At 46.7% G+C, this 27558-nt stretch overlaps 1 non-coding gene across 1 annotated transcript in view; it reads left to right on the top strand.

Annotated features, from left to right (window-relative positions):
* The window catches only part of LOC123760339 (uncharacterized), a 193904-nt gene that overhangs the window by 9265 nt on the left and 157081 nt on the right, over positions 1 to 27558 (top strand). The window contains exon 2 of the transcript XR_011231101.1: positions 15228 to 15310. This is a non-coding gene — a transcript (uncharacterized protein). The remainder of the gene's footprint in view (positions 1 to 15227; positions 15311 to 27558) is intronic.

Below are 27558 nucleotides of genomic sequence, written 5' to 3'. Positions count from 1 at the left end.
GGAACTGCCTACCTGTGACGACGCGAGAAAGAGATCTGGGCGTGGACGTAACACCTAATCTATCTCCTGATGCACATATATATAGGATAACGACAGCAGCGTATTGGCAAAAAATTAGAACATCATTCAGAAACCTAAGGAAGGAGGCATTTAGGGTGCTTTACACTGCCTACGTGAGGCGAATTTTAGAGTATGCCGCTCATCATGGAATCCCGACCTGAAGAAGCACATACGGAAACTGGAAAAGGTTCAGAGGTTTGCAACGAGACTCGTCCCAGAGTTACGAGGGATGGGGTATGAAGAGCGACTCGAGGAACTGTGCCTTACGACACTAGAAAAAAGAAGGGAGAGGGTGGATATGATAGGAACGTATAAAATACTCAGGGGGATTGACAGTGGAAATAGACGAAATGTTCCCACGGAATAGTAACAGAACGAGGGGACATGGGTGGAAGCTGGAAACTCAGACGAGTCACAGAGATGTTAGGAAGTTTTCTTTTAGTGTGAGAGTAGTGGGAAAATGGAATGCACTTAAGGAGCAGGTTGTGGAAGCAAATTCTATTCATAATTTTAAAACTAGGTATGATAGGGAAATAAGACCTGAGTCATTGCTGTAAACAACTGATGGCTCAAAAGGCGGGATCAAAGTCAGTGCTCGATCCTGCAGATACAAATAGATGTGTGTGTGTGGGGAGGGGCTGAAAGGCTGTTGGTCCAGACGATATCTCACCCTGGGTATTGAAAGATTGTGAAGAGCTTCCCACTTGCGAGAAAGCTCTCTCTCTCTCTCTCTCTCGCGCGCGCGCGCGAGAGAGAGAGAGAGAGAGAGAGAGAGCGCGAGAGAGAGAGCGCGAGAGAGAGAGCGCGAGAGAGAGAGCGCGAGAGAGAGAGCGCGAGAGAGAGAGAGCGCGAGAGAGAGAGAGCGCGAGAGAGAGAGAGCGCGAGAGAGAGAGAGCGCGAGAGAGAGAGAGCGCGAGAGAGAGAGAGCGCGAGAGAGAGAGAGCGCGCGAGAGAGAGAGAGCGCGCGAGAGAGAGAGAGCGCGCGAGAGAGAGAGAGCGCGCGAGAGAGAGAGAGCGCGCGAGAGAGAGAGAGCGCGCGAGAGAGAGAGAGAGAGCGCGAGAGAGAGAGAGAGAGCGCGCGAGAGAGAGAGAGAGAGCGCGCGAGAGAGAGAGAGAGCGCGCGAGAGAGAGAGAGAGCGCGCGAGAGAGAGAGAGAGCGCGCGAGAGAGAGAGAGAGCGCGCGAGAGAGAGAGAGAGCGCGCGAGAGAGAGAGAGAGCGCGCGAGAGAGAGAGAGAGCGCGCGAGAGAGAGAGAGAGCGCGAGAGAGAGAGAGAGCGCGCGCGAGAGAGAGAGAGCGCGCGCGAGAGAGAGAGAGCGCGCGCGAGAGAGAGAGAGCGCGCGCGAGAGAGAGAGAGCGCGCGCGAGAGAGAGAGAGCGCGCGCGAGAGAGAGAGAGCGCGCGCGAGAGAGAGAGAGAGCGCGCGAGAGAGAGAGAGAGCGCGCGAGAGAGAGAGAGAGAGCGCGCGAGAGAGAGAGAGAGCGCGCGAGAGAGAGAGAGAGCGCGCGAGAGAGAGAGAGAGCGCGCGCGAAAAGGGGAAACAATTTCAGCAGCGGGAACGTCACTCGCTGGGAAAGAGGAAGGAAGAGAACTGTGTGAACTTTTCCTGCCTAACAAGCGACAATGACCTTCCCATAAAGGCCACTCTACTGAGCCCCCTCCAACCTTGCATTCTTAAATATCTAAGTACTTCAATAGGGGAAAGTACCGTACCTGTAGGAACGGTACTCCCGCTAAATGTGTTCTTGAATACACTTGCGGAGCTAATTTATGAGCTCCTCGTTACTAGTGACCCCCGACACCTCTATTTCTTGTTGTATCTAATTTGGAAAGCATTGTTTTGGGTTTGTTTTAGCTTCCATCTCTCCCTCAAGTGCGCGTACCCAACCACTTGGGCTGGACGGTAGAGCGACGGTCTCGCTTCATGCAGATCGGCGTTCAATCCCTGTCCGTCCAAGTGGTTGGGGCACCATTCCTTCTCCCGTCCCATCCCAAATCCTTATCCTGACCCCTTCCCAGTGCTATATAGTCGTAATGGCTTGGCGCTTTTCCTTGATAATTCCTTTCTTACTTCCCTCATGTGCGCACAATTTGCTCACTATCCCTTACACTTGGAACGTATATTTATCATTGTGGCTTTTCTGCGCCTTGACTGTTCATCCATGCCTCGGTCTCTCGTATTCTTGGCGTTCTCTTTTTCAGTGCTATCAATTTCCTTTGATTTCGTCTCAGTGTGCCGAGGTTCCGCTCTATTTAGCCTTAATTTATTGTTCAGTTCTTGCAATTCCGGTATGAACCTCGTTGCGCAGATACAAACTGTCAAGATTGATCTTGTGCTTCTTCAGGAGAGGATTTCGGCCATTGTCAGCACACACTAGAATGGACCTCGTATGTGTCGTAGCCAATGGTCTGAAGATTTCTTCGGTTAGGTTCTGAAAGATGGTGTCTTGTCCAGTTTCGGATATCCTGATATCCTATTTATGCGAGCCATTGATTATATCCCCTTTCAGGTCTCTTGTTTGGTTATTTTCCCTGACTATACCTGAAGCTTATCCTGGTTATCCTGCAGCTTTGTGCAGTGCTCGTGTATTGACCCTTAACTCTGCCTCGTCAGTAAATAGTGACATGTAGCCATCAAATGAAGTGGACTCACCTGTTTGTACTCGCCCATTTGTGCCTACATGATCGCGCATTGGCTGTTGGATGCCGCCTTTCTAGTAGTCGGTTGTTTAAAGCATTGACTCGTGTCCTATTTTCCTGTCATGTCTAGTTTTGAAATTATGAATAGTGTTTGCTTCCACAACGTGTTTTAGTCCATTCCACTTTCCCACTATTCTCACGCTAAAAGAAAACTTCCTAACATCTGACATACGAGTTTCCAGCTTCCATCCATGTTACCTTGTTCTGTTGGTATTCCTTAAGAACATTAGTCTGTCTTAATACTCCCCTTAATTTTAAGTATTTTGTTTCTTCCATATCTCCCCTCTTCCTCCTATTTTCTAACGTCATCAGGTTGTTTCTTGTGCGTTTCTTCAGGTGGGGCCTCCATAATGGGGCTACATACTCTAAGACTGGCCTCACGTAGGCAGTATAAAGCGCTCTAAATGCCTCATTGGAATGGAATGTCTTACATGGAGGCATTCCTTGGAATGCAAGGAATGCCTCCTTTCTGAATACGTTCTAACTAGCGTAGAGTACGCTGCTGTCGGTATCCGATTTGTGTGTCTCAAGAGTTAGATTTGGTGTTACGTCCACTCCCAGGTCCTTTTCTGGAATCGTAACAGGAAGGTAGTTTCCCTTCATTGTGTACTGACCCTTTGGTCTCCTGTCACCTAGTCCCATTTCCATGTGTGTGTGTAATTACCTAATTGTAGTTACAGGATGAGCTACGCTCGTGGTATCCCGTCTCCCCAGTACTCTTTGTCGTATAACACTTTGAAACTACTGACTGTTTTGGCTTCCCCCATCTTCTCTACCACTGTTTCTAATTTTTCTTTCAGCACTTTTTTTTCGGTCTGTATACAGTGCCAAAGTGATTTTTTTCATGTGGATTCTTTACATATGTAACATCAGAAAGTAAAGGTGGTTGGAGAAAATACTGTTCAAGAAAGTGTTCAAGGAGATTCTGCAAGGTCTTCTCTGAATACCTTTTCTCTTTCTCCGAGGCTATGGGACCCTGTAATTGCACCGGTGGTGGTACCTCTTCATATAGTAGTACATTTAACGCCTCGCCTCCTCATGTAGTTGTTGGTCTGAAGGTAACCGTTCGGACAGTCCTGGCGCGATTGGGGGAGACTTCCAGAGACTGAACATCATGCTCGTTCTCGACAACACTGGTGTACCACTTCGTATCCAGCTGCATCCCTCTGGTCTCTCTGCTCCACCATTCCACCAACTCTGCCCCCATTTTCCACCTCATCACAACCCTTTCCTTTCCCACATTCCCCTGTCACATACCTTTCCCTTCCCCTGCCCCGCGTCGCTTTCGTAGCGCCCCAACAAAATAAAAGGTTGAGGTGACCTTGAGATTGACCGGTGCGGACATTGTGGGTGCGAGAGGTTTCCTCGGTGAAGAGCCAGGGCCAGGCTCTGGTAAAAGTTCGTCTTTCACAACGCCGCCGTTCACAGCCATCTTGGTCAAGATTTCTTAGGCGGGAAACTTAGTTGGGAATGAGCGGTTCCCGAGGCGTCCTGGTGAGGGAGGAGAACAGGGGTGAGGGAGGGGTTGTGTAGTGAGAGGATAACTTCAGCATTCCTGTCGGGAAAGCTGGACCGTCCTTGAGTGGTGGCGGCAGGTGTAGAGTCCCTCTGGTGGTGGTGGCAACGGTAGGTGCACAGTTAAAGTAGTCCTATATTTTATTGTAATTTACCAACCTTTATTGCCCAAGTTTGCAAACTGTAGGTAGTGAATCCACTGCCACTCGCAGGACGGGCATGGGGTATACTGCCACTCATAGGACGGGCATAGGGTTATCTTGAGGGTTATCTTGAGACGATTTCGGGGCTTTTTAGTGTCCCCGCGGCCCGGTCCTCGACCAGGCCTCCACCCCCAGGAAGCAGCCCGTGACAGCTGACTAACACCCAGGTACCTATTTTACTGCTAGGTAACAGGGGCATAGTGAAAGAAACTCGGCATGGGGTTAGTATAATTAGAGTTTCAATAAACTTAAGTACAGTGAACAAACACATCTTATAGCTTTGTGTGAATATTTTTTGTTCATTTACTGCTTTTGATTGCGTGAGATTTATTAAGAATATCAAGACGTGAATCATACGTGTGGAGACCTGGTGGTGTTGGTGTGTACTCACCTACTTGTGCTTGTGAGGGTTGAGCTCGGGCTCTTTGGTCCTGCCTCTCGACTATTAATCAACTGGAACTGAATAGACTGTCAACTATGTGTGGTGGCGGGACTCCTCGCCTGGCTGTCGCTATTCAATTAAGAAGTGGTCCATTCCAGCGGTGTTGCAAGGATCTGAAGCCGGATGTTATCGTTGCCGGCGATAAGTTATCCTCCTCCCATGTAAACATTTGTGCTTTTAATTAACAAATCGATAAGGGCCGTGACGAGGATTCGAACCTACGTCCGAGAGCATCCCAGACGCTGCCTTAATCGACTGAGCTACAACATGGTCAAACGAATTGCAACCAGAAGTTCTACTGAACTTGCTTGAATTTGTTCATTTGATGCATCACGCTATTGTGATTTGTGTGTAATTTGTGCTTTAGGTCGCACCTTGTTATTCCCCATGGCAAGCGGGAACTGCGAATTTGTCTACCATTTTTTCCCCCCAAACCATAAACAAATATTAATTTTAACTTGTTGTTCATTGTTCAGTCAAATCCTGGACTGTGGGTGATGACTGGCCCCAACGCAACACTCTTGGGGCTCTGAGCTCCGCGGTGATGAAGGTCGTCCTCCAAGCGGGTTCTCTCAGTAACAACGGAAACTCCATTATTCAGGATTTTTACTCTTGTTTTAAATTGAAAATTCAGTTGGAAACTGGTACTAACCAGCGTGACCCGATGTGACCGGCCGTGGCCGCCTCTTGCGAAGTATTTGTGGTCTGTTGAAATGTTGCTACCATTCTTGTTACTTTGTAGCCATCAACACTTTGACTCTTGGATTTGTCGAAAGAAGTGATTGTTTGAGGTGGTGACGGGGGGGAGGTGTGGCCCTACACCTACGTGGTACTCGCCTATTTGTGCTTGCGGAGGTTGAGTCTCGGCTCTTTGGTCCCGAGATTTGAAGGTTTAAGTGTAAAGCAAAAAGCTCTGTCGTCTGATCACGTTTTTGTAGATTTTGCCTGGCTTGGGTGGAGACGGTCTGCGTGCGGGTCCTTCCCTCTGGCTCGTGCTGCTGCCTTGTGCCGCTGGCCCGTGCCGCTGCCTCTATCTCGTACTCGCCTGCCACTCGGCTCACTCTTGAAGCACTCGAAGCGGACAAATAAAAGCAAATTCTGATAGAGAGAGGAGGGGGAGTGGAAGACAGACGTGAAAGGAGAGGGAGGGAGGGAGGGAGGGAGGGCGGAGGGGAAGGCAGGTGTGAGAGAGGGCTGAACATCCAGGTGTTTCACTGACCAGCCTTGAACCTGCCTGGTCTATTCTGTTTGAGAGATAAGCGAGTGTTTGAACTGATAAGACCTTGACCGGAGGAGTGTCCAGGCCTTTGTGAGCAAGCCGGTTAAGATCTCTGGCCTCGCTGCTTGGCGTCAAGCTCTCCCACACACACTCGGCGAACCTCTGACGGTCCTGGAATTTGGAGGAATTTGGAAGGTGATGCTCCGTCAAGTTTCTTTGTCTCGTGATCCAGGTAGAATATAAGTTGGTACCGGAGGATCTTAACAAGTTTTAGTCCCGGAATTTAGGGACTTGAATGGTGTCCGATTGCGCTCTTGGTCTGTGTTTAACCCTGAAACCTGAAGGTCCTCTGGGTTGGTGTGTCGCTATTGGAGGAAACATTGCCACTAAAAGTTTAATGGTGGTGCGGCTGCTTGTTGATGTGTTTAAGATCTGGAACCAAGAGAAGCGCTGGAGTTGTTGTTGGTGTGTGTGGGCGGTGTGGGCACTGTTGGTGTGTGTGTGTGTGTGTGTGTGTGTGTGTGTGTGTGTGTGTGTGTGTGTGTGTGTGTGTGTGTGTGTGTGTGTGTGTGTGTGTGTGTGTGTGTGTGTGTGTGTGTGTGTGTGTGGGTGGACGGTGTGGGCACTGCTGGTGTGGGCATGATCGAGGAGGCTGAAGAGACAGTAACACAGTGAATGTCAATCGTGTATATCTGGGACTTGATGACTTTGTGGTGATGCCGTTTGTCCAAGATTCTAGTAAAATCCAACTGGAAGTTGATGTAGAATCCTGAGAGGTGTGTGTGCAAATATCTATAGTCATGGTATAAATGTTAAAAGTTCCTTTTCTAACTGGTGCGTGTTGCTTAACCTTGCTCCCCTGGGGCCAGATTCACGAAGCAGTTACGCAAGCACTTACGAACGTGTACATCTTTCCTCAATCTTTGACGGCTTTGGTTACATTTATTAAACGGTTTACAAGCATGAAAACTTGCCAATCAACTATTGTTATTGTTATAAACAGCCTCCTGGTGCTTCGGAGCTCATTAACTGCTTAATAATTGTAAACTAAGCTGCCAAAGATTGAGAAAAGATGCACAGGTTCGTAAATGTTTGCGTAACTGCTTTGTGAATCTCTCCCCTGGAGTGTTTGGAAGTTGGCAATAATACTCTGAACCTTAGCACACACACATACTAGATGTCCGCATCTTGCTTCTCGGACCTGAAGAGTTGAAGTATATAATGGCTTCAATCCCCAGTGGAGGCTGAAACAAATGGGCAGAGTTTCTTTCACCCCTGATGCACCTGTTCACCTAGCAGTGGTGAATTATGCGTGTTTGGACTAGGGGACGAACCCAGCTTGGAAGCTTGTCTGACGATCTTGCTTGCCGAGCGTCTCGAGTCATGAAATGCTTGCGAACACTCGTAGCGACTCAAACCTTACTTCACTCCTCACTATTATTATATAATAAGCTGAAAAAAGCAAGTTGCACAAAACCAACCGACACAAGATATTTCCACTGCTTACACGAGCTCAATAAAATAATAAATTGAAGGCCGTTTATGGATTTTTAGTACATATTGATAGCCAAAACGTTTAATCTGTATCTCTAAAGCGTCAGTTGTAAGAAATAGGGCCACAAGCTTGGCGTTTATGAGTCTTTTTAAATGTGCGAGCTAATCTACACATGTGGAGCGTGGTCCGGGTGGAGGCGATTGTACAGTGTAGATAGCAGTGTAGCTGTGTGGTCTGACGCCTCCAGCGGCGGCGTGACTGGTCCAGGGACGACCTGGACACTACCGGGTGTCCTATAGAACTGGACACTCGGTACCAATGTCCAGTGCTAAAAGGTTCACTTAGCACTGGCCACTGTACCGGGTGTCCTGTAGTACAGGTTCACTTAGCACTGGCCACTGTACCGGGTGTCCTGTAGTACAGGTTCACTTAGCACTGGCCGCTGTACCGGGTGTCCTGTAGTACAGGTTCACTTAGCACTGGCCACTGTACCGGGTGTCCTGTAATACAGGTTCACTTAGCACTGGCCACTGTACCGGGTGTCCTGTAATACAGGTTCACTTAGCACTGGCCACTGTACCGGGTGTCCTGTAATACAGGTTCACTTAACACTGGCCACTGTACCGGGTGTCCTGTAATACAGGTTCACTTAACACTGGCCACTGTACCGGGTGTCCTGTAATACAGGTTCACTTAGCACTGGCCACTGTACTGGGTGTCCTGTAATACAGGTTCACTTAACACTGGCCACTGTACCGGGTGTCCTGTAATACAGGTTCACTTAGCACTGGCCACTGTACCGGGTGTCCTGTAATACAGGTTCACTTAACACTGGCCGCTGTACCGGGTGTCCTGTAATACAGGTTCACTTAGCACTGGCCACTGTACCGGGTGTCCTGTAATACAGGTTCACTTAACACTGGGCATCATGGCCGACCGGGGCTCTTGGTATGCCATCTTGAGATGGTCGTGAAGGAATGCCTCACTAATGGAATCTAAAGTGCTTTATTACGCGTGTGGTATCACCTTTATGTTCACTTAGCTGTGCTTGCAGGGCCGATCGTTAGCGCGGTCAACCATCAGTAGTTTAATGCAAGCATTCTTCCCTCTTTTCTCTCTTTCACCTTTCAAAAGTGCAATGATTTGGTCTCTCGTGTTTAATTTATTCTGATGCTTTTACAGCATTCTTGAAGGTATGATTGTGGTGCTCGATACCTTGACCCTGGTCAAGCTGGGGAACTGAGCCTCGCTGAAGGCCCACGAGAAAGATAAGGGGGTTTAACGTGTTGGGTTTTTTAGGGCCTTGGATATATCCAAGTCAACGGAGGGTTATCGTAAATGAGAAGTTCAAGTGTGGGGGGGACTATTGCAAGTGGAGTGCCCCGGGGCTCTTCTCTGGGACACCTCTTCTTTAACATTGTACTTAATGTATTATATGTACAGAATCATTAGCAAATTTATTGATGGCACTGTAATAGGACGATAAACAAAGGCTCAAAATTGGTACAAAACGACTTAAATAGGGGCATATTTTCGTCAATGTTACAACCCCTAGTATTTTCTCCTGCAGAATTATTAAATATATTTTCATAGGCAGCAAGTTGATGAACAATGTCTATTTTCTTATCATTAATAAATGTTCTTTGACTTGTATTGCAACTCTGCAGCTTCGTTTAATTTGTCTATCCATGTGGAACAATTCGTAGTCCTTAAGATGACATATTCTGCTGCTTGCAGAATAAAATAGTGTGTGTTCGTGGCGTCACGAATGGACACTATGTTACCCCCTCCCCTACCCTCCCACCATGCTGTCTCGGAGGCTCATCCGTGGTTCTGTGACCACAGTAATGGCTTCTGCGGACACGTTCTCGTAACAGATGAGTATTACCCGGTTTTGGTAAGTCACGTGACACGTAACTCGTAGTGACACGCGCTCGTAAGTCGTAGTGAAGTAGTCCTCAGACTACACGTAGACACGGCTACACTATTTGGAATATAGTTTATAATTATCCAACCTTCCAATTCCATAGAGGAGCTTCATATGTCAAAAGTTTAGACCTAACCTGTGTGTAAATGAACAGGTTTGTATGTCGAGTCAAATAAAAAAACTATATTTTGAAATTCAGTATCGTACTTTAAATGTGATGGCTACCGTCACAAAGGCATCAGAGACGCCAGTTTACGGTAACAACACTGACGCAAGGGAACGTTTAAAAGTTGTACTAGTTCTCGATAAGTTTAAAGTGTTGCTGCTTGTTAGACCTGCGTCAGTGTTGCGTCTTGAGACACCCACGATGGGACGCCTAGGTGATGGTTTATTAATGTACCGCCTCGATAATATACTGTATCTTGAGGTTATCTTGAGATGATTTCGGGGCTTTAGTGTCCCCGCGGCCCGGTCCTCGACTAGGCCTCCACCCCTAGGAAGCAGCCCGTGACAGCTGACTAACACCCAGGTACCTATTTTACTGCTAGGTAACAGGGGCATAGGGTGAAAGAAACTCTGCCCATTGTTTCTCGCCGGCGCCTGGGATCGAACCCAGGACCACAGGATTAAAAGTCCAGCGTGCTGTCCGCTCGGCCGACCGGCACCCCAGAACCTAAACGCATAACCTAACCTAACCTATACATGCACAATAGGCTGATATATTATAATATTAATATTTGAGAATTTGTTTTGAATGAACAACATGTTAAATTTTGTGCGTCTGTGGGGTCGACCACCGGATGGAATGGGAGTCGAGGACGGGTTGCAGTCTTCGAATCCAGCCGCTTCGTAGTCTTTTATAGAAGGCCCACAACAGCTAATTATAGTCTCCTGAAACTACATGACAGGAGGGTTAGCTGTTGTCGTATATGGTACACCATGAATAGTGAGGGTTTGGCACCACCGCGGTGAGGGTTTGGCACCACCGCGGTGAGGGTTTGGCACCACCGCGGTGAGGGTTTGGCACCACCGCGGTAATGGTGCATAATTAGAGGGTAACCATATAATGAGTGAAGGTTGTTCTGGTGGACGCCAAGGCCGAGATTATCAAGGTTAAGGAAGACTACGGCTTAATGTGTGTACTCTACTCTTTGTGCCTGTAGGATCCAGCTATTAGCTCTTGGACCCCGCCTTTCTAGCCGCTGGTTCTCTTGTGACAATGACTCCTGCCTTATTCCTTTATTAAATCTACTTTAGAAATTGACTAAGAGTTGGCTTCTACAACCTGCTAATTTAGTTAATTCCGTTTTCCCCCACTACAGAAAGAACATGTTCTGACGTCTGATTCGCCTCATTCTTAAGCATCCATCCAGGCCCTTTCATTCTATTGGTATTGATTTTAAACATCTATTAGGACTGTGTCAATCCCTTTTAAGTATTATGTACGTCTCTATCATGTGTCCTCTGTCCTTTTCTCTCGTGTCGTCAGGTCTAGTTCTTTCTCTTCTTAAATGTCCCAAAATTGCGATGAATGGGTTAAGCCTCGTTGCAAATATTTGATCCTTTTCTAGTTTTCATGTGTTTATAACCCGGGTGGTCCAGAATGGAGCAGCAGAGACTGGTCTCACGTAGGTGATCAAAATGTTCCTGAACGAGGTTAATCAGACTTTTACCACTGTAGAGTATGCTGCTAATGTTATCGTGGCGTGTATTAACCTAGTTGTATTCACCTTGTGCTTGCGAGGGTTGAGTGCTGGCTTTTTCGGCCCGCCTCTCAACTGTCCTAAGCTGTCATAGACCATAGTTGGGAACAGTTGAGAAGTATGGCGGCAGACACGCCTCGAGGGAGAGATAGGTGTTAGCTACAAGGAAAGTCTTTAGACTTTCCTTGTAGCTAACACCTAGTGTCTCGCGTCACTGGAAGACACAAGTAGAGAGACATGATTACCACATAGAAAATTCCCAAGGTCATTGATAAGACAGAAAAGTTAAATCTTTAGCACAGGCGGTACTCGTATAAAGTACACAGGTGAAAATTAACTAAATAAACCACATACATCACAACTAATTTGTTTAATATCTGTGCATTACGTTTCTTAACTAAATGAAGTGAATTGGACAGACTCCATACTAGCTTCCAATGTAGATAAGAGAGCTCGGTGACTCTGGAACCTGTGCACCAGTTGGAATGTCGAGAGGCGGTGCCAAATGGCTGGAGCTCGACCTACACTCCCAGTGATGCACAAGTCTGCATTGAGCAAACATTTCTTGCCACATCCTTTCTCCCTAACATATTGCCATTTGCCAGGCTTTATCGCCAATAATTTGCATACAAGACGCATCACAATCACCTGTGCAAATTCTCTGGGTAATATCTTGCAATTTGTCAATGTGGCAAAAAACGGTGATGGTCGCTGTTCTTCAACACACGTTAAGTCATCGGCTGGCGCGGCCGCCACGTAACTGGGTCTTAGTCTGTCTTATCTGGCCCGCCGCTTTATCTGGGTGGACACAGGTGACACCTGGTCAGTTGGCTTTAATGATGGCCCCGAGTGTGACGCCACGCTCCCCTGCTTAGATGGTGGGGGTGGAAGGTGGGTGGGGTGGGGGCATTTGAAGGGAGCAGCATAATATATGGGTGAAGGGGGGAGCACTCTCAGCACCAGTATCCCTCCAGACACGGTTGAAATATTGAGCCATTGTTGCAGTCTGTTTTGAAAATTTATGCCTTTCAGCGAGTGTTGTGAATCACGTCCGCCAGTAATGTCTTCTTTAACTTTCCAGTGGTAGATTACCCATTCATAGACCATCTGGTTCTCTTCTTCACTAGATGTATATTGCTTGACCAAAATTTTTCAAGCTGAATGCGATGGCAGTCTTTGGGGGAAATTTCAGTTTCCTCGGCATCTAAACGTATCCACACTATATTGGTCTGGTTGTTAAATTTGATGTCTCGCAGGCAACTGCAGAACTGAACATGTTAGTGGTAGACGAGGCTGTAATATAGAGTACTGCAAGGTAGGGCGTGGAAGGTTGTCTTGCCCACCAGGAAGCTGTCGTGTATCAAAGTCTTAAACACAGTTGGCTTCTCTAATCCCATCACGCTGATACATTCTCACGATGCACTGACGTCTTGCAGTACCGTGAGTCATCCTCTCCAGTAACAAAACAAAATCATTATTTTTGGAGCAGTGACCTATTGACGGTGAATATATATTTTAACCTACTTTAAGGGATAAAAAACGGCAGCTAGAATTTCGTTAATAGTTTAATAAAAGAAGTGGAACTGAGCATGGTTCCTCAGCAGTATACGCAGGCAAGACATTGTGTGCACCTGTGTACAGACGGTACAAAGGTGCAGGACGTTGCGAAATAGTGTGTGTGGGCGACCATTTTTACTGGCGACGACCGAGATTGAGCCCAGCACTGGTTGCCTCACCTCTCCTCTCTATCCCTCCTCCAGACGTTCTTGTCGTATTGTCTTGGTGAAACTGTGCCCGAGCCATTCACGGCTCCTTAATGACTGTGAGAGGAACGCTTGAAAAGATCGAGGTGGCCATTGTGTACGGCCGGACACGCCCCTGATTTCTTCTCGCTGATTTTCTGCTATATTTTTGTGGAGCGTAACATCTTTATCCGCGGGGTCGCTGTTTACGTAAGCACTGACAGTAGTTAAAATTAAAATAAATCTTAATACAAGATTAAGTAACCTCTTGTGTAACACTCTAGACATTATTTACTCGTTAGATATTTGGGAAATTTTGGGGGACTAGGCACTGGCTTGCCTGGTTGTGGATCGGTTGTTAGTTGGGTTTGGGGGGGGGGGATGGCGGCTGCAACAGGCACCGAGAAACAACCTGTCCTCAGCTTTGAAATACTCACGGGAATGAATTGAGAATGACTACATATAATTAGTGATATTATCTATAATCTACTTGGGTAGCTTAAGGTTAATTTGGGTTATGGTTTGATTAGATTAGGTTTCATTACATTTGATTACGTTAATACTGCGTTAATGACGATAACGTGAAATATGGAATTTGAAAACTATTTCGGTGTACCCGAGAATTCCGTTTATAGAAAACAAAATTCTTCAAAGAAAACTTTTTCAGGACACTTGTTAAATATTTAACCAACGATTTATAATACAATAAAAGTTATAACTTGAAAATAATCTGATTATGACAGGTTCACTTCCCAGTTTACATCTAGACTAATGCTAGGACCATAATATGCTTTCAGACCATCACATATATCTAGACAACTATCAAAGTGGTCTAAGTTGGATGGAGGTTTGGTTTTTCGTGGTAATGGATTTGAGGAGGACGGGCCCGAAACAAGAGCCTGTCGGGATAAGCAATCTTATTACGTAAACGAATTTGGAATGACAATATTCAAAGAGTGTGGTGATTTTTGACGTTTATTCAACAATGTAACTCGGGTACAGCAGTTGGATATTAGAAATAGTAGGACGGTGTCCTGATTGGTTGAGACGAGGATGCTGCTGGCGGGACTAGGTACTGTGTGCTCCTGAAGTTGTTGTTGTTGTTATAGATTCAGCTACTCGGAACAAGTTCCAAGTAGCACGGGCTATGGTGAGCCCGTAACTTACCTGGCACAGGAGCGGGGCAAGTAGCACGGGCTATGGTGAGCCCGTAGTGGACTTACCTGGCACAGGAGCGGTGCTGTCTCTGAATGAAGGCTCCTGAAGGCGGCCGCCTGCTCTTGTAGCGAGGCTGGTAGCGGCTGGTGTGAGAGAGTTACTGCGGACTACCGAATGCCGTGTCGTAGACAGTGTCACATCCGTGTCACGTCCGTGTCGTAGACAGTGTCACATCCGTGTCACGTCCGTGTCGTAGACAGTGTCACATCCGTGTCACGTCCGTGTCGTAGACCGTGTCACGTCCGTGTCGTAGACCGTGTCACATCCGTGTCACGTCCGTGTCGTAGACAGTGTCACGTCCGTGTCACGTCCGTGTCGTAGACCGTGTCACATCCGTGTCACGTCCGTGTCACGTCCGTGTCGTAGACCGTGTCACGTCCGTGTCACATCCGTGTCACGTCCGTGTCGTAGACCGTGTCACGTCCGTGTCGTAGACCGTGTCACATCCGTGTCACGTCCGTGTCGTAGACCGTGTCACGTCCGTGTCACATCCGTGTCACGTCCGTGTCGTAGACCGTGTCACGTCCGTGTCGTAGACCGTGTCATACCAGTGTCCACGTGACCTTATTGTTGGGCCCAGTTTGCTTCTTTATTTGGCCTGAAGGCAGTTGAGCCAACTAGCGACGTTCGGCTGTCCAGACTGATTCGTGGAGACCTGTGGTGATTTCACATGTCATTAATGATTAGTTAATGTCTGCAGCGATAATAGTGAACTCCCAAGGATAACCCTCGTATGTTCAGTAGCACTCTAGGTTGCAATTCTTCTGACCATGTCGTGGTACAGTTGACTAAGGCGCGTCTGGGAACACTCAGTTTGTTCATTTGATATATCATGTTATCGTGATTTCTGTGTAATGAATCCTGTTATTAATGTCACTTCAATCCTGTGAAAAATGTCACTTAATTCCTGTGAAAAATTATAAAATTGTGAATATTTAATCCACCCTTCACATGGAAAGGATCCAAGTCATGCCCAACCACTATGAAGAAATATTGTGCCTTGCAGGGTGGTGGAGGAGCGGTGGTGTGTGGAGTCCGTGCGCCCCCCGCCAGGTGCGTCTCCCGCCTCCACGGACGGTGGCGCCTTTGGTGAGTATTGCTGCTGGTCTGCGTGGCGGGGGAGGGCTTGCTGGAAGCAGGCACAGTGTTAGGTTATGGGTCACGTTATGGCGCGGCTTCTTTCCCCTGTCCCCCCGAGTATGGGTCAAGTGGGTGGATGGGGGCGCTCCCAGGATGAGTCGAGTAGGCAGTTACAAAGGCAAGCCTTGCTCCTCTTCGGGAACAAAGATAATAAACGTTAACCTGATATTGGGAGAGAATGAAACTATCCGTGAGCAGTGTCCGGGGAGGCTGTGCTCTACATTATTTGCCTTCCGTCCTTTTTTATGAGATTTGATCAGTTCTCGTGACTACTACTCCAGTGTCTGCTGCAGCAGCGGTCTCCTCCCACCGGGTCTGTTGCCTGCAGCTGTTGAGTGCTGCCTCGCTCCCTTTGCCTGCAGCTGTTGTGTGAGTGCTGCCTCGCCCTGGTTGCCTGCAGCTGTTGTGTGGGTGCTGCCTCGCCCTGGTTGCCTGCAGCTGTTGTGTGGGTGCTGCCTCGCCCTGGTTGCCTGCAGCTGTTGTGTGGGTGCTGCCTCACCCTGGTTGCCTGCAGACATGCCCTATAATTAAAAACTTGGCATGAAAGAACATTAAATCTCTTCCTAAGCTGAAGGTTGCCCCCACTTGGTCACCAAGACTTCACCCAAGCTGGACCAGGGTTCGAGACACTCGCTGCTGCTCAACACATCTATATTAATACGTCCAATGGTCATCCTAGACACACCTTCAGTAGGAAAACTTGCTAATTTATGAAATATTTAAGCACTGTTGGAGGAGGAGGAGGAGAAGAAGTCGGTATCAAGATGGATAACAAATTGTTCTTGAAATTCACCGATTATAATTGTGCGATTGTAGGCTTAAAGTAAAAATTGTCGGAAAATCCGACACCATTTAATAATCATACAGATAATAGCTGTATTGTATAAACAAGTTACCCATAGAAAACGTAACTTGTAGTGGAATTACCGTCTATAGAAAACGGGATATCATCACCACATACTATTATAATTCACCAGCTATTCTGCTGGGAATTATTCTTAAATACATTAGTCTTTGGACTTTACCATCATAAAACATCTCATATAAATTAACTTAATTATCAATATTAAAGTAGAGTAAATGTGACCCTTCTATCACTTTCTGACATGTGGACAATGTAAGCCAGGCGTCAGGGTGAGGAGGAAGGGGCAGCCATTGTTGTGTCACCTCAGAGACGTGTGGAGCAAATTCGGCTCCTATCATATCTGGACAATGTCGGCCAGTAACGTCAATAGTATGGAGTGTTAAACAGCCATTGTTTATACTAGACCAGAGGCTCACAGGAGCAAATACGGCTCCTGTTAATTTTACTTGGACGTAGTGTTATGGAAACCAGAAGTGTACCATTATCAACACGCTGTCTACAAATCAAGTTAAGTGTTCTTTCCGAAACCCATGTATCTTTCATTTATGGCCATTAATGTCATTATATAGGGTGACCCGGTTAGAGCACGTGGAAGCCTCAAACTAAAGGTAATTAAGCCAGGTCATTATTGTTCCATGTACTGTATAGTGTTTTCTCTGATATAGCTTGTCATATACTAGGTTTCTGGCTTCACAGCTAGCGCCCTTTTAACAGGTCAAGACGAGGAAGCAAGATTTGTGCACCAGTTACTGGGTGATAGAAGCTACCTCAAAGAGGATAATTTGGTGTCTACACCCTAGTTATACCTGGTGGACTAACCTGCTGTACTATAAGATAAGGAACCTTTTCAATGTATGTAGTCTATTCCTGTAGTTTGATTGGCTGCATATATATAAATATAACCCCCCCTAATGTGTAGAGGATCGATTTGTGAGATTAAGAGATTATTGCAGAAATACAGTCCACTTATCATTATACAAATTGCTATCGAAGTATATAAATTAATGTAAATATAAATTCATATAAATTAAATAAATATAAATCTCACAGGTCGGTTCCCACAAAAATATTTGCTTAATAAATTTTATTTTTCCCTGTTTGTAAGTTGCTATTCTTGATGTCGGATGAGTAGAGCTTTGATGGCTTTTGTTATTGCTTTTGTTCATCTAAAACTAATCAGTAATTGCTATTACTTTCTTTGTCAGATGATAGTGTTGTGCTCTAGGCATAACATACAAGATTACAAGGCTCCCCACCCCCTCCCTTCGGGCTGTCGGCGGTATAATATATATATTAAATATTATCTGGGGATATATAACACCCACACTACACTGTCTTTAATATATATAACTCAACACAGTGACTCAAGGTCGACAATATAAATTTGCATATCTGCTATTTTTTTCATTAATTACTGTCACTGCTAATGAAGCTGTTGCTGTTGGCTGCAAGATTGTAGATTGTCGTTAATGTTTGTTTGCGACATCTTGCGTTAATGAACACATGGCAAAATGTTAATGTTTCTCCATTGTGAACGTTAACTTGAGTGTTGTAACACGGAGTTGGTGATCAAATGCTGATAGGCATTAACAAGATTATAGGGTCTATAATCTATATAATGTAACAATTTCAAGAACTAATAAAATTAAAATGTCATATGTACTACATTACACACACACACATGTATAATATATATGTATGTATGTGTATGTATATATATGTATAATCTCAGGATGCAGCCCGTAGCAGCTGTAAAACCCCCAGGTACCTATTTACTGATAGGTAAACAGGAGCATCAGGGCAAAAGAAACTCTGCCTATTCGTTTCCGCCATCGCCGGGGTTCTATACCTAGATCCTAGGATTACGAACTCCGAGCGTTGTCCACTCAGCCACCAAGCTCACAGTATCACCCCCTACACTGCCACCACGTGTGTGTGTGTGTGTGGTGTGTGGTGTGTGTGTGTGTGTACTCACCTAGTTGTACTCACCTAGTTGTGTTTGCGGGGGTTGAGCTCTGGCTCTTTGGTCCCGCCTCTCAACCGTCAATCAACAGGTGTACAGATTCATGAGCCTATCGGGCTCTGTCATATCTACACTTGAAACTGTGTATGGAGTCAGCCTCCACCACATCACTTCCTAATGCATTCCATTTGTCAACCACTCTGACACTAAAAAAGTTCTTTCTAATATCTCTGTGGCTCATTTGGGCACTCAGTTTCCACCTGTGTCCCCTTGTGCGTGTTCCCCTTGTGTTAAATAGACTGTCTTTATCTACCCTATCAATCCCCTTCAGAATCTTGAATGTGGTGATCATGTCCCCCCTAACTCTTCTGTCTTCCAGCGAAGTGAGGTTTAATTCCCGTAGTCTCTCCTCGTAGCTCATACCTCTCAGCTCGGGTACTAGTCTGGTGGCAAACCTTTGAACCTTTTCCAGTTTAGTCTTATCCTTGACTAGATATGGACTCCATGCTGGGGCTGCATACTCCAGGATTGGCCTGACATATGTGGTATACAAAGTTCTGAATGATTCTTTACACAAGTTTCTGAATGCCGTTCGTATGTTGGCCAGCCTGGCATATGCCGTGGTGTACTCACCTATATGTACTCACCTATATGTGCTTGCAGGATCGAGCATTGACTCTTGGATCCCGCCTTTCGAGCATCGGTTGTTTACAGCAATGACTCCTGTCCCATTTCCCTATCATACCTGGTTTTAAAATTATGAATAGTATTTGCTTCCACAACCTGTTCCTGAAGTGCATTCCATTTCCCCACTACTCTCACGCTAAAAGAAAACTTCCTTACATCTCTGTGACTCATCTGAGTTTCAAGCTTCCATCCATGTCCTCTCGTTCTGTTACTATTCCGTGTGAACATTTCGTCTATGTCCACTCTGTCAATTCCTCTGAGTATCTTATACGTTCCTATCATGTCCCCCCTCTCCCTTCTTCTTTCTAGTGTCGTAAGGCACAGTTCCCTCAGGCGCTCTTCATACCCCATCCCTCGTAGCTCTGGGACGAGTCTCGTTGCAAACCTCTGAACCTTTTCCAGTTTCATTATATGCTTCTTCAGATGGGGACTCCATGATGAGGCGGCATACTCTAAGACTGGCCTTACGTAGGCAGTGTAAAGCGCCCTAAATGCCTCCTTACTTAGGTTTCTGAATGATGTTCTAACTTTTGCCAGTGTAGAGTACGCTGCTGTCGTTATCCTATTAATATGTGCCTCAGGAGATAGATTAGGTGTTACGTCCACCCCCAGGTCTCTTTCACGCGTCGTTACAGGTAGGCTGTTCCCCTTCATTGTGTACTGTCCCTTTGGTCTCCTATCTCCTAGTCCCATTTCCATAACTTTACATTTGCTCGTGTTGAATTCTAGTAGCCATTTCTCTGACCATCTCTGCAATCTGTTCAGGTCCTCTTGGAGGATCCTGCAATCCTCATCTGTCACAACTCTTCTCATCAACTTTGCATCATCCGCAAACATCGACATGTAGGACTCTACGCCTGTAAACATGTCGTTAACATATACAAGAAATAGAATTGGTCCCAGCACCGATCCTTGTGGTACTCCACTTGTTACTGTTCGCCAGTCCGACTTCTCGCCCCTTACCGTAACTCTTTGGCTCCTTCCTGTTAGGTAGTTCCTTATCCATTCTAGGACCTTTCCCCCCACCCCCGCCTGCCTCTCGAGCTTGAACAGCAGTCTCATGTGCGGTACTGTATCAAAGGCTTTTTGGCAGTCCAGAAATATGCAGTCTGCCCAACCATCTCTGTCCTGTCTTATCCTCGTTATTTTATCATAGAATTCCAGAAGGTTTGTTAGGCACGATTTCCCTGTCCAGAACCCATGTTGATGTTTGTTCACAAACCTAATGTTCTCCAGGTGTGCAACCAGTCGTAGCCTAATTATTCTTTCCAGTATTTTACAGGGGATGCTTGTCAGTGATACAGGTCTGTAGTTAAGTGCCTCCTCCCTATCTCCTTTCTTGAAGATCGGCACGACATTTGCCTTCTTCCAGCAACTGGGCAATTCTCCTGACATAAGTGACTCATTAAAGATCATTGCCAGAGGCACGCTGAGGGCCTGTGCTGCTTCTTTTAGTATCCACGGTGATACTTTGTCTGGTCCAGTGTGTGTGTGTGTGTGTGTGTGTGTGTGTGTGTGTGTGTGTGTGTGTGTGTGTGTGTGTGTGTGTGTGTTTTTTTGTTTTTGCGCGCGCGCTGTAAGGAGCTCGTCTGACCACGTAGTTCATGATGGATTCTTGCTTGACTGACGTATCACCATCGCGGAGTGGGTCTTCGCGGCTTCAAATTAGACACCTTCGATGTAAACTGCTCTCTGTGATCAGCGAGTGTTCTTGCCTCCCCAAAACACACGTTAAACACGTGTCTGGTCGCGCCGAGCAGATAGCTGTTGCTCTGTGTACCCCCCCCCCCCCCCCGAGGATAATACACCCTTGTACCCATCAGTAAGGTGATCGGTAATACCTGAAAGTGTAGTGAGTGGTTGGGTCGAGTCGTCATACTTGTGCTATAGTGAGCTGTCATTATATTCTTAGTTAACGGCACCCTGTTGAATTCTTGCTTGTTATTGCGCGTTAATGTGTTTAGAGATGGGATGCTTTACTGCATGTTCTGCACGGACTGACTGTGTAGAGGTGTGTGTGTGTGTGGGGGGGGGGGGGGTGCCGAGGGTGGCAGTGTTGGGGGGGGGGGGTGCCGAGGGTGTGGGGTGGGGGTGGGATACTGGACGTAACAGTTTCCCACACCAGAAGGGATACAACCTTGGGCAGGTCAAGTGATGAGTTATTTTGCAGAGGCAAAAAAAAGTGTGACCGCGGGTGCAAATAAGCGGCGGTAGAGGATAGCGTGAGGGCGTGAGAGGCGCCCCCCCATCCCCCCGTCCCTACTCTTCTAATGGCTATTCCTGTCCTCTCAATCCCCCACGATTTTAACGCTATTGGCCACAGCGACGAAATCCTGGTGGTTTGGTTCGCAAAGCCTCTTCTAATTTAACACGCTGTTAAATTCCTATAAACGGGCTTGGGAGAAGAGTTATACGTTTAGTAGGCTAGGCCTTTCTGGACATTGTGTTTGGCATTGTGTTTGTCGGAAAATCCGACACCATTTAATAATCATACAGATAATAGCTGTATTGTATAAACAAGTTACCCATAGAAAACGTAACTTGTAGTGGAATTACCGTCTATAGAAAACGGGATATCATCACCACATACTATTATAATTCACCAGCTATTCTGCTGGGAATTATTCTTAAATACATTAGTCTTTGGACTTTACCATCAAAAAAACATCTTATATAAATTAACTTAATTATCAATATTAAAGTAGAGTAAATGTGACCCTTCTATCACTTTCTGACATGTGGACAATGTAAGCCAGGCGTCAGAGTGAGGAAGGGGGGCAGCCATTGTTGTGTCACCTCCGAGACGTGTGGAGCAAATTTAGCTCCTATCATATCTGGACAATGTCGGCCAGTAACGTCAATAGTATGGAGTGTTAAACAGCCATTGTTGATACGAGACCAGAGGCTCACACGGGAGCAAATTCGGCTCCTTTTAATTTTACTTGGACGTAGTGTTATGGAAACCAAAGGTACCATCTCCAACACGATGTCTACAATTCAAGTTAAGTGTTCTTTCCGAAACCCGTTTATCATTCATTTATGGCCATTAATGTCAGGATATAGGGTGATCCGGTTAGATCACGTGGAAGCCTCAAACTAAAGGTATTTAAGCCAGGTCTTCATGTTCCATGTACAGTTTTCTCTGAAATACTTGTCATATATAGGATTCTGGCTTCACAGCTAGCGCACTTTTGACAGGTCAAGACGAGGAAGCAAGATTTGTGCACCAGTTACTGGGTGATATGGAAGCTACCTCAAAGAGGATAATTTGCTGTCTACACCCTAGTTATACCTGGTGGACTAACCTGCTGTACTATAAGATAAGGAACCTTTTCAATGTATGTAGTTACTGTAGTTTGATTGGCTGCATATATATTAATTTAATAACCCCCCCTAATGTGTAGAGGATCGATTTGTGAGATTGAGATTATTGCAGAAATACAGTCCACTTATCATTATACAAATTGCTATCGAAGTATATAAATTAACGTAAATATAAATTCATATAAATTAAACAAATATAAATCTCACAGGTCGGTTCCCACAGTGTTTGGCGTGTTTTATACAGTGTGTGTGTCTGTCTGTCTGGGCACTTTAATAACCACCCTGTTTGTTAATTTTTTCCTAAGACATTTTGATTGATTTATTCGCTCCTGGGCTGCAGAATAATTTTTTTGAGGGGGAGATGTCATTGTTGAATACCAACTACCCTGATGTGTCTTCCTCCCCTCCCCCCTCCATACCCAATACCCTGGGATCTTGCAATTCACCCCCCCCCCCTTCCGGGGTGACCAAATGACCTATAGTGAACACCCAATAGGTCGACCCGGATTTACTGGGTAACCAGACTGCCTAAATGTGTGTAATATGTCCCCCCTGCGCACGTTCTCTCTGGCGTGGTGGTCCTTCCAGCAGTAACTCTACTAGTCTTTGTACCAAGGATGATCATGAATGAAATAATGTATTACACGTGACCAAAGTCGACCATTGCTGGCCCCTCTAGTGAGACGGTACAAGCCAGGAGTTACGGCATCTATTGTCTTGTTCACTCAGGCTGTGTGAGATTGTTGTTGCAGGAGGTCGCTATGCTCCTGCTCAGCGGCGCACTAACGGGAGTCTACTGTAAACATGTTTAGCGTGGGACTGTGGGGAGTGGGGCTAGCGTGGGACTGTGGGGGTGGGGCTAGCGTGGGACTGTGGGGTGTGGGGCTAGCGTGGGACTGTGGGGAGTGGGGCTAGCGTGGGACTGTCGGGTGTGGGGCTAGCGTGGGACTGTGGGGGTGGGGCTAGCGTGGGACTGTGGGGGTGGGGCTAGCGTGGGACTGTGGGGTGTGGGGCTAGCGTGGGACTGTGGGGAGTGGGGCTAGCGTGGGACTGTCGGGTGTGGGGCTAGCGTGGGACTGTGGGGGTGGGGCTAGCGTGGGGGTGTGGGGCTAGCGTGGGACTGTGGGGTGTGGGGCTAGCGTGGGACTGTAGGGGTGGCAGCTTTGTCTGTTGTGGTTAACTCGGCGTAGTTTAAGCGTTGTAGTCTACTCATATCTGGCGTCGTACGTCAGGGATTGACGTCGTACGTCAGGGATTGACGTCGTACCGCTTTCTTACAAAACTGTTTTCCTCTGTACCGTAATAGCTTGAGTAAATATCATTAGATTCCAGCATAGACTGACTGAGCATCGTCATACAGAAAGCCAGCCTGAGCGGAGGTTAATTTCGTACAGTGTCTGTTTGGCACCGACATGAGAGATGCCATTTGCTTGCAACGTCACCACTTTGTAATGACAGACGGCTTTAGCAATGCCTCTACGGACTGGGCAAGACGTGAGCCTTCAAGACCAAGGTGCACTTTAAAGAATAAGGGTCAGACTCTGGGGAAATCCTTATCGTTCAGCTGCGCCTTACTCTCGAATCACGTTGTTCTTGAAGGTGCTCAGAGGCCGGGTCGTGCGATACAAGGGGTCCCTTCCAGGGTTCCCTAATTCAAATTTGAGGGGCGTAAATAGTATGGAGCCCTGGAACTTGTCACTTGTAATATTTCCAATAGTTTTATCTTCACGGTCTCCACAAAGGAACGCCGTAAACACTAGAGTTATAGAAATGTATGTTTATTTAAAGAACTTAATTGCTAATATACCCAGAGGAACTGTACTGATTGGCGTCATTCACACCCGCATCAGGCTTTGAACGTCTAGAGAAAAACAGTAAAAGCCATTAGGAGGATTCGAACCATGCTCACGGTGTTCCCAAGCACACGCCTTAGACCACTACACCAGCACATGGCCAAAAAGCAGTGCAGCCTGGAATGTGATTTATTTGTGCATTTGAAGAGAAACGTTGGAGGTAGAACACCTAGACTGGGCTCAGTGTGTTTGGGGAGGGGGGGGGGCCAACGTGTGAATCCCAGGTTAGGCTTCAGTTAGAAGCCTCAGGACACCTAGAGGATTCAGTTGAATCTCGGGTTGCAATGCTTTTTACCCATGTCGTGGTGTAGTGGTCTAAGACGTGTGCTTGAGTACCCACGGCATAGGTTCGAATCCTCCTTATGAATCCTACTTATTTTCTCATAATTGTATATACTAATGAGTGTTCTGGTCTGTGCTATATTTGTTTTGCAAGACCTGCCTTGCGTGGCGTAGGTGGTGGCGGTCTCCTCTACACCAGCGGGAGGTGCGGCAGGACTTGTGGATGGTGCTGGTGACGAGGTCACGGTAGTGAAGTATTGTGGCTGACGGTGTTTACTGTGCGCCTCTCCGGGGCCTCCGAGGAGGATGATGCTCTGATCGACCCCTTCGCCTGAGGGTGGGTACTGGAGCAGCGATTACCACTTGTCGACAGCAGCAGGTTTTATTTTGTTGTTGTTAGTGCACAGGCGGGTACATGACGTGACTACCACTGACTCCTGTTAGCGGGTCGAGCGCTTGCCCCATAGCTCATGGTGAGCCTTACCCACTAGTTTTCCCTGGAACACGACCCGCCAATCGGTTAGCAACCAGGCACACAATTACTGCTAGGTGAACAAAGAACAGTGTGGTTTACGTGGCAGGGGGCCCCAGGGCCGTGCAGGGGCCCAGAGCCGTGCAGGGGCCCAGGGCCGTGCAGGGGTCCAGGGCCGTGCTCATAAACTGTGTTAAGGTCCTCTCGTGTTCCTTAGTATTGTTCTAAAAGCTAGGCGAGTGAACGTGAGCAAGGCTGCCTGTTCTGCTTCATTACTTACAAGGGTTGACCATATTTGGGGAAATTCGGCGACCAGGATTTATCGAGGATTTACGTAACCACTTACGAAACCGGAGCATCTTTCCGTAATCATGGCGGCTTTGTTTACCTTTATTAAACTCTATGCACCCGCCAAACCCCATGTTTATGAATAGAAAAACTGTTTGCACACGACTCAAAACTCCTGACGTTCGAACACTTCCGAAACAAGAGCTTCACTGACTAATTTTGTTCGAACCACAACGCTGTAAATGCTTCACCCACGTACAAATAATAACCAACAGAACCTAAACACCTAACCTATATATCCACAACCGGCTAATATCTTATAATATTAATTTATATTTGAGAATTCGCGTTTTGAATGAACAGCATGTAAAAAATTTGAATGCGTCTGTGGGGTCGACCGCTGGATTGAATGGACTGTTTGAGGACGGGTTGGCATGGACTGCCCGTCCTCTAAGCAAAGACTCAAAGTACATTCCATGCATCCGCCAAATCCCCTGTTTATGAATCACGCATCCCTGGACCCCTGGCACACGGTCAGTAGCGCGTTCCTCAGAAGAATCCAAAACACACAAGTTCGATCCTACTGTCGGGCGTCGATATTATATGCCTTGTGCCTGTCAGTGTATCTCATTGACGTAGCTTGATCTTGAGTGATTCCCCGCCTGGCTGGCCTTGTGGGCAAGTGTTGCCACCTCCCCCCCCCCCCCGGCCTCTGCGGCTTGTGGAGCACCACAGACTACTTTCCTGCTTGGCACCAGTGGTGTGCCGGTATAAACAGGTCCTATTATAAACGAGTTGTCACCGAGAGTTGTATATAACGAGGTAGAACTGGCCTCCAGGTGTGCAGGTTTCCTTCCTCCTCTGCACTGTACTGGAGCAAGTCTCTATACCGAGTGGGGCATACACCAGCCCATTCATATATCGCCTGGATATACCCGAGGGCCACCATCTCGTGTGGTCTCGACGGAAAAGGCAAGCTGTAGGTTTATAACCAAAATCTTCAAGTTATTCTTCCGTCTACCTTTATTTTTGACTTGGAGTACCGTCTCATCATTTTCGGTTTCTGCGGGCTGGCGGGTCAATGGGTTTGTTGGAAAAACGTCAGTTGTTGTGTGAAGTCGGTGGAATTCCTGGTTGCAATTCTTTTGACCATGTCGTGGCCTAGTCGACTAAGGCAGTGTCTGGGATCACCCCGGGCGTGAGATCGAAACCTCATGATGGCCCTTGTGGATTTATTCGTCAGTTGTCTATCCTAGAATATGGCTGGGGTTGACCCCCTTGTTATGCTACGTTTGTGGCAGTTACCTTAATGTATTCCAATTTGTTCGGTATTTTGAACGTATGAAAGAAATCGGCAATTATCTTTTATTGTTGTTAGAACTAAACGTCTCTGGCTTTCCTGCTTAGGGATATTTATTTTAATTTTTATGCAGCCCCCATCCCGTGAGCGGTGGTGGTGGACCCCATTACAGGCACATAATGGGCTTGAACTAAACCCCCAAAATTCATATAGCTAAGCAAATAATCTTGTTAAGCTAGTTTAACGTACATACCGATAGTCTGTTATAGCACAAGTGGTTCAAGAGCTGTCCACAACGGTCTCTTAAAGTCGAGCAGTGGGTTATGGGACGACTTTTGTCGTTCTGCGAAGACCATTTCTAGATCAGTTATGTCACCTGTCACCAGCCTCGATATAGAACTCCAACTGGGGAAGCGCCAGAGACTTGTTCTGCTCAATAACCACTTTCTTTTCCTCGAAGTCTTGGGGATTATTCCCAAGATTATTTTTTTTTCCTTGGCTTCAGCTTGCTCAGCAACTTTCAGTGACTTGTGGATCATTACTCGGACCACCTTTTTCTTGTCCGGCGTCCAGCATGGTCGTCCTGTTGATAGGTGGGTGGCAAAGGCATTTTTTGTTAATATTTTGTTAAATATTGAAAAGTATATTGACCAGACCACACACTAGAAGGTGAAGGGACGACGTTTCGGTTCGTCCTGGACCATTCTCAAGTCGATTGTCTCCTTCTCTTACGGCTTCGTGGCGAATGAATGAAGTTGACCATGACGGGTAATTACGAGGAAAGTGGTTCAGGTGGTTAGAGCCTGTCTGGTGATTAGTTATGATGACGGCTCTAGTTAATGGTCCTACCCGTCTTGTGGCGCTGACTGATAGCTCTGCCTCTTCTACATAAATATATTTATATATCTTTAGATACATTGATAATACATGCACATAGTAAGGGAAGGAGTATAGGAGACGGGGTATGCGTGTATATCTAGTGTATAAAAGACACTAGCAGAGTACACCGTGGGAGGGGTGACCTCCGCCCTACACTCACCACAGGGTGTATCACGGTAGATAATAGTAAACTGTTTAACACGGGTGGTACACGCACAAGGGGACACAGGTGGAGACTGAGTACCCAAATGAGCAACAGGGACGTAAGAAAAAACTTTTTCAGT

Source organism: Procambarus clarkii, chromosome 1 (assembly GCF_040958095.1).
Source record: "Procambarus clarkii isolate CNS0578487 chromosome 1, FALCON_Pclarkii_2.0, whole genome shotgun sequence".
NCBI classification, from domain to species: domain Eukaryota; kingdom Metazoa; phylum Arthropoda; class Malacostraca; order Decapoda; family Cambaridae; genus Procambarus; species Procambarus clarkii.
This window is presented reverse-complemented; position numbering and strand designations above follow the sequence as displayed.